This window comes from Gadus chalcogrammus, chromosome 23, assembly GCF_026213295.1.
Source record: "Gadus chalcogrammus isolate NIFS_2021 chromosome 23, NIFS_Gcha_1.0, whole genome shotgun sequence".
Lineage (NCBI taxonomy): Eukaryota > Metazoa > Chordata > Actinopteri > Gadiformes > Gadidae > Gadus > Gadus chalcogrammus.
This window is the reverse complement of record NC_079434.1, coordinates 20,552,079-20,563,117: the sequence shown is the minus strand read 5'-3', so window position 1 is coordinate 20,563,117 and position 11,039 is coordinate 20,552,079.

The window sequence follows — 11,039 nt, the reverse complement described above, 5'->3', positions numbered from 1 at the left end:
GCAGCCGGTTTTTTTGGTGAACTTATTAAAAGCAAGCGACTCTGATTCTAACTCACCAAGCCTCCTGAATATTCATTGAAACAGAAACTTGACTTGTTTGTGTGTGTGTGTGTGTGTGTGTGTGTGTGTGTGTGTGTGTGTGTGTGTGTGTGTGTGTGTGTGTGTGTGTGTGTGTGTGTGTGTGTGTGTGTGTGTGTGACCAAAAATGACGCAAAGGGATTGTGTCTTGTCAGTGTATCCTTCTCCTAACTGCTCTGAAATCTGCGATTTTGTGTATTCTTTGCACAGGCCTACATGCCGGTCCCTTCATCTCTCTACCAGCAGACTACTGTCATTTCATTAAGGTGCTGATCGAGAACATCTTACATAAAAATCAATATCAACGGTAAATAATTAATGTTATCTAAACATTCACGTAAAAGGTCAGAACAGAGTTTACTGGCACATCCAGACCTAAATGCAAGCACAGCATCACCTGGTATTTAAAAGAGGGAAGAAAATCACTATTTTATTCCTTCAATACTTCCAGTAGTTTAATTGAGTGTACCTGCTCTCCCTCCCCTGCCCGCCTCACTGAGCAGAACACTGTGTGTGTGTGTGTGTGTGTGTGTGTGTGTGTGTGTGTGTGTAGGTTTGTCTCTCTCTCTCTCTCTCTCTCTCTCTCTCTCTCTCTCTCTCTCTCTCTCTCTCTCTCTCTCTCTCTCTCTCACTTTGCCTCTCTCTCTCTCTGCCTCTCTCCCTCGTCCTGGGGGGACACACACTGTTGGACTAGGGTCCACACACACACACACACACACGTACGTACGCACACGCCCAGCCCCCCCACTGTGTGGCACCTCTAATGTGCGTGACATTGAGGTGCTTGTACCTTTTACAGTGTGGTCCTGCCGGGGAACAGGGCCGGTTAATGGGTTTCACACGGCGCTCTGAAATTAAATCAGGTGGATTTAACTGCCGTTTTATATCAACGAGCTCCGAGATTGGTCCACCAAGTAGTCTGTGAGAAAGAATCGGCATGGATTTAAGATCAATGTTTTTACTGATATTATCTTATTTACAGAAAAAAAACAACTGCCTACAATCTTTGATGCACAATGCAAATTAAATCGATTTTAGCGAGGTTGAAGCATTACATAACGTTAAAAAGACAATTTAAGTACACAGACAGAACATTATGTCGGTTTTATCAGCTGTCTTTTTCTGTTCTTGAGAGGTGGATACGAGTTCAAGAACACTCAACGTTCACAAACAAGTGAAACCACGACAAGGAAACTCAACTATATGCTTACGAAAGAAGCGATTCTGACGGCTTCCAACGAAGTACCAAGCGATGACGTCACTCGAATCCCAGCCATAGCCTGGCTCATTCCCCTTGACTAATTAAGTAATTTAATCCGATAAGCACCCATTATTATTATTGCGGCAAACAGGTCCAGCAGCAGCAGCAGCAGCAGAAAGCAGTGATGTCACGGCCCTTGAAAGCACACACTGACCTCACCATCTTCAAACAACATGTTGTTTACCAGGTTAGCCGGGAACATCACTACAACAACACAAGTACAGCGCCGTCCTGTTCCCTGCGCCGAGTCCTTCTTCTTGAAAGCGCGCGAGTGTAAATGAGATGGACGCTAAACAGAGCTGTTTGCGTGTCGAGGGGAGATGCTGTCTGAGGAAAGGCTTTGATGTTCCGTTGCTGATGGCTGAGATGAGGAGGTGTCTCGGGAGATGGGTGGTTTGGTCGCGTTCTGTAGAGAGATGTCGTGGGGAGGGGTCGGGGGTAGGCAATGCATCCTTTTGAAATTGAACATTCTGAGAGCACGTTTAACGCTTTAGACGTTAAATATTTGAAATGAAAGAAAAAAAAGATGTTTTGCTGAAAAGAAAAACAAGCATACCAGTCGCCCGTACGATGAAGCATCTCCCATCGCGATTAAACCCCCGAGACAGACACGACAAGAAACAGCACGTCCTTTCTGTATTAACATGCCATTAATGCTAACTACATGCTAATTCCAATGGCTAATGGCCCCACTTTTAGGGGGCCATTTTAAATCGTTGTCTAACGATTAAAAGGTTCACAAATGTCAGTCCACTCTGATAAGCATAATGTAGGCTCCACCATTCGTCACTCTGATTGGACGGCAGCCTCCAACACCAGCTCCAAAGTAATTCCTCTGACTGTGCAATAGTCCCCCCCCTCCCCCTCTGAGGAAGATTTAAGCGTCTCTTTGGCTGTACTTACCCCCCAGCCCCATAGCTAATCAAGCGAGAAAAGGTTTGAGGAACATTTGCATATTTATGATTTTTCAGAAACTGTCGAGTGAACATCCGAGCGGGGCTTGAGATAAACGGATGACAGTGAGGCATTGTGGGAAAAGGGGTCTCCCTCCCGACGTGTTGAGCGGGAGGAGTAGATCACCAGGGGCGATCGTATGTAGAACATGGATCCGGCGAGGAGGTGGCGTTCAGCGGGGATTACCCTGTGTCTGTGTTCATGTGTGACATGCATGTAAGTGTGTGTGTGTGTGTGGGTGTGTGTGCGTGCACACGTACATCCTTGAATGTGTGTTTGCTGCATGTGCATTCATAGGTGTGTGTTTGTCTGTCCACGTATTGGTATGCGTGTGTGTGTGCACGTGCGTATTCTTGCAAGTGCACGTGTTTGTGCTGCATGAGCCCTTGCACCCGTGTGTTTGTGTGTGTTTGTGTGTGCACGTATCGGTGTGTGTGTGCACGTGCATATCCTTGCAAGTGCATGCGTGTGTGCTGCATGAATGTGTGCACCCGTGTGTCTGTGTGTGTGTGTGTGTGTGTGTGTGTGTGTGTGTGTGTGTGTGTGTGTGTATATGCAAATGTACACGTGTGTGTGTGTGTGTGTGAGTGTGTGTGTGTGTGTGTGGTTGTGCACATGTACATGTAGGTGTTTGTGAGTGTGCACCTGTGTACCATTGTGAGTGTATAAATATATATATATATGTATATATATATATATACATATATATATATATCTCATTCTTATTTCCATGTCCTCAACGTGGCCAAGGACAGTAGCTCACAGGCTCTGCCAGCTCTCCGCGGCCCCCACCCTAACAACACGGCGCTTTATAAAACATTTATACATTCACAACCTTCTCCTCCTCTCATCCTCCTGGCCTCATCTGGCCTGATTCAGCTCTCCTGATTGAAGTGTGCAAAATTCGCAAAAAAAGCTGCTATTGAAATGCACTCGTTTATCCCATCCAGGAGAAAAACATCAACAAACATGGCCCTTAACTTGTGGTCGGAGACATTTTTAAGGAAGGGAATGAAGAAGGGTTCAAGGATGACTGCAGGGAAGCAACTGAACGAGCAGGGAATTCTGGGAGAGAAAAAGATTTGTTTATTGAAAACCCAATTAAAAAATGTTTTTTTAATTGGCCTAAAAAGAGTCTAGAAACCTTATTTGAAGACACTGGAGTAAAATCTGAAAATAATTAAAAATTAGTTTTTCATTGTTTTCCAATAATATTTTAATTAAGTATATATGAGGATGTTAAAGTCTTAATGTAAGTCTTTATGTATTTATGGTTGCTGTTCAATTATGACAGCAAAAATGATGGATCGGAAAATCCTTTAAAAAGGAGTCTGATAATTTCGAAACAACCATAACATACAGGTTAGTACGTTATATGCAAACCTTTTGAGAGTGTTACCATGCCGATTTCAAGGCCTGTGATGGATGGATTGATGGAGTGGGTGTCCCTGAAGATATACCGCCGGATCACCGGAGCATTTCAGAGGTAATGTTCCAACAGGGGCTGAAGTTCTGCGTGTATAGAATACATACAGTATACACACTGGGTGCCTGTATGTATGTTCTGCTGCTATACTGTCTGTGCGCTGGAGGTTAGAGCCCTGGGCCATGGACCATTAACTCTTTAATATACACTGCCCGGAATATGAGATAGGCCCATTACCTCTATCCCATCATCAATCTGTGTCCGGGGAGCATGCACACACACGTACCCGCACGGAGGCACACACACGGACGCACACTCAGACACACACGCACACACACACACACACACACACGCGCACGCACGCACGCACGCACGCACGCACGCACGCACGCACGCATACACATACAAATACTCACACGTGTGTGCACAGCACAAATGCAAGAGCACACACACACAGACACAAGGATACACACACAAACACACACACACACACACACACACACACACACACACACACACACACACCCTGACCCACACACCCACACGCACCCACACGCACACATACACAGGCACACAGTCATGCACATCCCAAATGCAAAAGCACACACACACAGACACAAGGATAGACACACACACACACACACACACACACACACACACACACACACACACACACACACACACACACACACACACACACACACACACACACACAAACATATCCCTGGCCCAGCCGACGTGAGCTGCGATGGGGACGCCGCGGTGTCCTCCGACATGTCCTCGACCCAGACCTTCAGCGCCACACGGGGCAGGAGGTCGACCCCGCTCTGCCGTTCTCCGGCAACAACAACAACAACTACAACAACAACAACAACAACTACAACAACAACAACAACTACTACAACAACAACAACAACAACAACAACAGCCCTCATCTGGCCGCCTCCTCTGCAGCGACGCAGCCCGGGTACGGTATGTCGCTGTCCCTCCTGCTGCTAAAGGGCTGATTATTGTCCCACGTTCCCGCAACGCAACGTCCTTGCGGACCCTCCTTGCGTCCACCGCGAGGGCCGGACGTGCGCCTCGCAAAAATAGTAACCTTCCGTCGAGGCGATGCAGCAGCAAGGGCTGTGATTGGTCCGCTCACTAAAACCCGACGCAGAACCACCACCGACATGTTCAGGACTGCGTCGAAGCGTCGGCGAGGTCCTTGCGTATCTTGCGCCTCTAATCAGTGCAGTGGGAATCATATGCGTCACATGACCATTGACACATCCTCTGAATGTGTTAACGCAAATGTGTCTCTGTGTAAGACAGCCATCCTTCATTTTGGATACAGAGTGCTCACAGCTAATTCCCCGATAAACACAGACCAGCCTGGTCTGTGTTAGCCAGAAAATGGCCGCCAGACTTGTGTCTTTTTGTAGCTGTTGTTTGAGTCTTTGGGACTTTGACTGTCGGCGCCATGGAAACGACGTGTAGGCAAAGCGTAGTGCGGGGGAGGTGTTTGCATGCCGAGCGAGGAAGTGAAATCCCCGGAGCAACGCATTAAACACCAGGTGTGACAGCCGTTCCTCCCCTCTCCTCCCCCCTCCTCCCCCCTTCCTCCCCGCTCCCAGGATCCCTAGAGATAAACCGGGATGCAGGAACCCAGACATGACCGCAAACTCAACAGGTAAAGTACTCGCTAATCAGCCGAGCGAGAGACATTACAAACACAGGCTTGATCATCTTCTCAATAATTGACATAAATATAGGGAGTTGGCAGGTGTCTGCCCCCTGTTTTAATCCGCCCCTCCGCCACGAGAATACCCGCAAGGGAACACCCGGGAAAAGACAGCAGATGTCCCGGGCGTGGCTCGGTTGTCATCTCAGTACACCGTATCAATCCGCCACTCCCTGTGACTAACCTAGTCTTCGTATAGAGCTCAGGGTTTCAAACTTCTAACGCTAAGTGCAAACTTCTAAAATGCTCAAGGTAGGTTTTCATGTGTTGAACTCAAAGAGGAAATGCATTTTTTGTGAGAATGAATTTCTTTGAGGACCATAAAGGACGGTCCACATCTATCCATCGTGTGTGTTTCCGCCCGCACAAAATCCCTTTTTGTGTCGCAAAACTCAGACACAACTCCTTGCTGGCTCATTGCCTGTGAGCGAGCTAACTTGGAGAGGATGCTGAGGATGATCCTGTCTCCCCCCCTCCTCCCTCTCCCCTCCCTTCCTCCTACCACTCCCCTCGGCTTCTGGAAATCCCTGTCTGACGCTGTCGATAACCTCCTGACACACACGCGCACACACGCACGCACACACACACACACACACACACACACACACACACACACACACACACACACACACACACACACACACACACACACACACACACACACACACACACACACACACACACACACACATAATCTCTTCAAGGACACAGCTCTTGCAGGGCCCGCCCACACAGACTCCCCTCTGTTTGTGCGTGTGTTCTTGACTTAATGGCTGAATAAACAGACTCTCTCTCTCTCTCTCTCTCTCTCTCTCTCTCTCTCTCTCTCTCTCTCTCTCTCTCTCTCTCTCTCTCTCTCTCTCTCTCCAGGACTAGAGGAGGAGGATGATGAGGAGGAGGAAGAATATGAGATAGAGGAAGATGTTGAAGAGGAGGAGAAAACCCTATTTAGAGTAGAAGGCTTAATAAGACTGCCCAAAGTGTTTGAGCACACACACACACACACACACACACACACACACACACACACACACACACACACACACACACACACACACACACACACAATCTTGCTTGAACGTATGCTGGAACACACGCACAGATACACAATAACACACACACCTGATTCTCTGTTGTCATTCTGAAGGAAGTAGGGCGTGTGTGTGCGTGAGTTTGTGTGTGCTTGTGTGTGTGTGTGTGTGTGTGTGTGTGTGTGTGTGCATGATTTCCCTCTGGCTCCCGTTCTGCCAGTCACTCTCGTGTCTCCACCGTCGGGCCTGGTTACATAACGTGGAACAACCCCAGCCTCCTCCATAGCACTCTGCAAACTGTGTGTGCGTCTATGTCTGCGTGTGTGTGTGTGTGTGTGTGTGTGTGTATGTGTGTGTGGTGTGGGTAGAAAACATGCGTTTTCATCAAAAAACCTTCAATACTTCCTCTGCAAAACAGGTTTTACATGCACACACGGCTTTGTGTCAGGCAGATACAGATCACTGTGAATTGATCCGTTCACACCCACACACAGCCTGGTGTGTCTGTGTGCTACGTCTCACTAATCACACTTTATATTCATATCTGAAGCGTGCTCAGATCTGGGTGAAGTGGGCATGCCATTTTCGTCGCTGGGGGGCGGTATCTGTAAATGCGTCATTGACTGATAACAGTGAAGACAAACGCAGCCAGCAGTGGCACACTGTGAACAAGTGTCTGTCAAGGTTTGAAGATGATTTGCAGATGATTTTGGCCGCTGTGGTAATGACCTTATTTAGAGCTTCATCCACTCGCTGAATGAGTCTCCACTCGCTGGTAACAAAACATATCTCGGGTACATAACAGGAAGTGAGGCAGGTTGTTGTTTCCAGCCCAGCCCCCCCCCCCCCCCTCCCCCCCCTCAGAGGTTCTGCATTAAGTCACTGGGTCTGAGATAAGGGATGCAACAGAGGACTGCAAAGTACCGGGGACTCAGACCATACAGAGCCAATGAAGAGTTCACTTCTGCATCTTCAAAGCAAGTACAGAAGTTGTATTTATATTTATTTATAGCTGTATATATATATATACACAGAATATTTCTCTGTCCTGCAACATGGGAGAAAAATATATTTACCAGCATTCAATGAAATTGCCGTAGTAAATATCCCAAAGCGAATTACAGAAACCGCCCTTATTAAAAAAAACTTCATTCCCTGCACTGAGTCACCGCGGCGTGAACTCTGGCCAGCGCTGCGTCCACACGCCGGCTGACTTCCTCCATGCACTTAATAATCGCGTTATTTTCCGATAACCGGGGCAGGCGGCATTTAACGGGCGCATCGGGTCATTCGTTTAACAAAATTACGCGCGCTCTGCGGTCGCAGCGGGCTGCTGTCCGCGCCGCGACGCTCACCTCCCAGCGCTTAGCAACGCCGCGGCGAACGGCCTGGCCTTCCGCCCCGCTGGGCGCGCAGACGGCGGTGTCAAACGGGGGGCCGGCGGTCATCTCGCTTACGCCTCGTGCCCACTGCACCGTCAGTCAACGGACGTCAGAAGGCGTGGCTGACGGATGGGGGAGTAGTCTTTGCAGATGCATCCGTCAGCCAATCAAATCGGTTCGCCGGGTTCTTCCCGCTTCTTCCTGCTTGTTGCGAGGCAAGATTACCCGCTTTCCCACTTTCCAGTATCGTCAGAGCCCGAGTCGCGTCACAGTGCTTAAATTTGCATACGCGATCTGATTGGATGACGGATCCGTCGCTGCCGAAAAAGTTGAACATTTTTCAACTTTTTGACGGTGGCGAACGCTCCAAGTCAACTGACGGATCCACAATGCATTGCGCGACCGTCCCCATTCAAAGTCAATGGGCAACGGACAACTGACGGAGGTAGTGGGCACGGGGCGTTACTGTCAACCCACCAGCTGGGAGGCAAGCTGTTTTATTTGATTTAGTCGTTTTTTTTCTTTTTTTTGGGGGAGGGGGGGAAATGGACTGAATTCATACAGCGCCTCTCTAACCAGTGGCCTCTCAAAGCGCTTTACAATACTGCCCAACATTCCCCCATTCATGCACACATTCAAACACCGACGGTGGTGTCAACCATGGAGGGCGAAAGCCAGCTCGTCGGGGGCAGTGAGGGTGAGGCGTCTTGCTCAGGGACACCTCGACACTCCGCAGACCCTCCCGGATTTCGCGATGTTGCGATTTGCAACTTCAACGCAACATCAACCCGTCACCGCGAATTGAGGATGGTGTCGCAATTTTTGCAAACCACCGCAACTTTCCCGCAAATTTGACCAATCAGTGTCGTCTTGAACTGATTTAGACAAAATACCTTCCGCCCTACTTCCGTGTTTACTACTTCAAGCGATCCAAGCATTCATGCAGCATGTGCTTGTCCAACGTTTCACCCTTGCCGACCATAATAACTGCGAAAGATCGCGAAAAGCAGTATCCTGGTATTCTACATGAAAGCGGGGGAAAATTATTTTGCACTGCATGCAACATTGTGGTGGAACATAAGCGGAAATCTTCCATTGATAAGCATTTTGCCACCGCGAAACATAGGCCTAACTACAGAACTGCAGAACTGCAGGCAGGACGTCAGACGACGAGGCAGATCACTATGACACAGGCTGCTGCATCCAAGTCAATTGCCAGCGCGGAAAGAATCAAGAATCAATTATTCAAAGGACCATTTTTCAGTGTTTTTATTCTTTTAATTAATGTTTTTTTCAGTAATAACCTAATATTTAAAAAATTACTCTGGAAAAATGGCAGTAATAACTTAATATTTAACAACAGGAAAATCTCAGCTTTTATAGCAACTTTCTGCTCTCTGTTCCACTCGCACTGTAATCACAACAAGAACCTAAAAATCACCGCAAATTTCATCGTAACTTTGATGGTCTCAAAAAAGGCCCGCGCAATCCTAGAGGGACTGACTCAGCTAGGAGGAGCCGGGGATCAGACTAACAACCTTCCGGTTACCAGCCAACACGCTCTCACTCATGAGCCAGGTCCTGGGAGAGAGACAATCTGTTTTACCTCCTGGAGTCTGCGGTACGGAGTGTGTGGGGTTAGGAGTGAAGGAGGGGGCTTCTTCTGTGGTGTGTGTGTCTCTACTGAAACACCAACGCCTGTCTTGGGTCTGTTTCTGTGTCTGTGTGCCTTTATCTCTGTCTCTGTGAGCCAGGGCAGCCCCGGGCGGTATCAGCGCTGTGGTGACGGGAACGTGATGCACGCCAACAACTCAATCTGATACTGGAAACAGACACACGCACGCACACACGTAGACACACGCAAGCACACACAACATCACTATCCACAAACTCACACACACAGTCAAAGTCAATATCCACACACATGCACCCCCACACACACACACACACACACACACACACACACACACACACACACACACACACACACACACACACACACACACACACACACACACACACACACACACACCTACGTGTGTATGTGTGTGTGCATGACTGTGTTTAGGTACATAAGCAAACACACACAATCACTATCCACACACTCAAACAGACACACACAAAAAGACAGACACACACACAATCACTATCCACACACAAACACACACACACTGACACAAACTCACACACACAGACACACACACACTCAGCAGCACTCGTAAACACAACGCAAGGGACGGCATTGAACATCGATCGTCTCTGTTCTCCGGAGGACATTCAAGAGGGTTTTATCTTCCATTAGAACCCCAGCCTCATTTAGACCACCCTCGCCCCCGACGCGGAGCGGTGGTCATCTCAGAGGACAGGAGCTGTGGGCTGAACACATCAGCACACGCAGGTCCTTCCCTCCCTCTTCCAAACCGCCGTCCCTTTGTCCGTCTCCGCCGTCCGGTCTGTACAGCCGTGGGGATCGTCCGAATGTGGAGCGTGTGAGTGTGTGTGTGCGTGTGTGGATAGTCATTCTATGTGTATGTGTGTGTGGATAGTGATTATGTGTGTGTGTGTGTGTGGATAGTGATTGTGTGTGTGTGTGTGTGTAGTTATTGTATGTGTGTGTGTGGATAGTGTTTGTGTGTTTGTGTGTCTGTGTGTAAGTTTCCATAGTGGACAGCAGCAGTAGCCGGTATTAATTGAAAATAGTGAGAACAGGCACACTACTCGATTCAGCACTTTGGCCCTGTTTAATTTATTTATCCACTTATTGATTCGGATATTTCATCCAGATTCACGAGCCCGGGCAACTTATTAGACTATTAAAGAGTATTGACGATAAAAATCTCTGTTTTGCCATCAAAGCACAGGAATGTGATGCATTTCCTGCAAGCGGTGCAGTTTTCCTGCTTACTATCATACCACACACACACACACACACACACACACACACACACACACACACACACACACACACACACACACACACACACACACACACACACACACACACACACACACCGGCTCTCCTCTATCTAACCTTGATATTTGTCCACATAAGACAGATGCACGCAGGTGCATTCACACATGGAGGGACAGACACACCTACACACACAAACCTCACACACCCATCCACACACTCACACACACAGAGACACCCACCCCCCCACACACACACTACCCACCAAAA